This window comes from Seriola lalandi, unplaced genomic scaffold (assembly GCF_002814215.2).
Source record: "Seriola lalandi dorsalis isolate HSWRI2012SDOR001 ecotype SW California unplaced genomic scaffold, Sedor1 jcf7180002054901, whole genome shotgun sequence".
Taxonomy (NCBI): domain Eukaryota; kingdom Metazoa; phylum Chordata; class Actinopteri; order Carangiformes; family Carangidae; genus Seriola; species Seriola lalandi.
In genome coordinates this window covers 7,160,460-7,161,214 of record NW_019525453.1, presented here as the reverse complement: position 1 = coordinate 7,161,214, position 755 = coordinate 7,160,460, and the positions used below count along the sequence as shown (strand labels likewise).

Sequence of the window (755 nt, the reverse complement as noted above, 5' to 3'; positions counted from 1 at the left end):
TGGTCATATACTTCCAGATTACCATAACAGTATCACATGCATTACATAAATTCTATTCTGCCATTTACTGCCAAAAGCATTGGAGCAGGTTATTTTATCTATTAATCTTTCTCAGTTAGTAGATTATTTATTTTCTCTATAAAATGCCAGAAAATAGTGAAAAACGCCCATCTCAGGTTCACTGAGCTCAAGGTGATGCGTTCAAAATGTATTGTTTTGTCCTACCAACCAAAACCAAAACATATTAAATTTCCAATGATATCAAACAGAGAAATGCTGACATTGGTCACATTTTTCAAGATGGTATGAGAAAATGTTTTTTGCATTTTTCTTGAAAAATTACTTTAAGGATTTGATTGGCAAAATAGTTGCAGAAAAATATTGACAAAGATGAAATTAAGGAAGAGTTTTACGTTTTGAGAAATTTGATTATTTGCTCTTTTTAACCAGAGGTAGATGAGTGGATTGATACCATTCTCACATCTGTCTATTAAACATGAAGCTACAGGCAGCAGTGAGCTTAGCACAAAGACTAGAAACAAGTGGAAACATGGCACATCACCCCGCATAAAACCATTAAGCACACAAGATATAATGTGTTAATTAGTGATATGTAAAAGTGCTGGTAGCAGGATATTTTTACCTTTGGACAGAGCCAGGCTAACTGGTCACCCATTTCCAGCCTTTATCCTAAGCTAATTCCTGATTCCAGCTATATATTTACCTCACAGACATTGAGAATGGTATTGTACTCA

The 755-nt window shown here is 34.3% G+C and overlaps 1 protein-coding gene across 1 annotated transcript in view; it reads right to left on the bottom strand.

The window, feature by feature from the left end:
* Positions 1 to 755, bottom strand: part of afdna (afadin, adherens junction formation factor a) — a 107,633-nt gene that overhangs the window by 69,846 nt on the left and 37,032 nt on the right.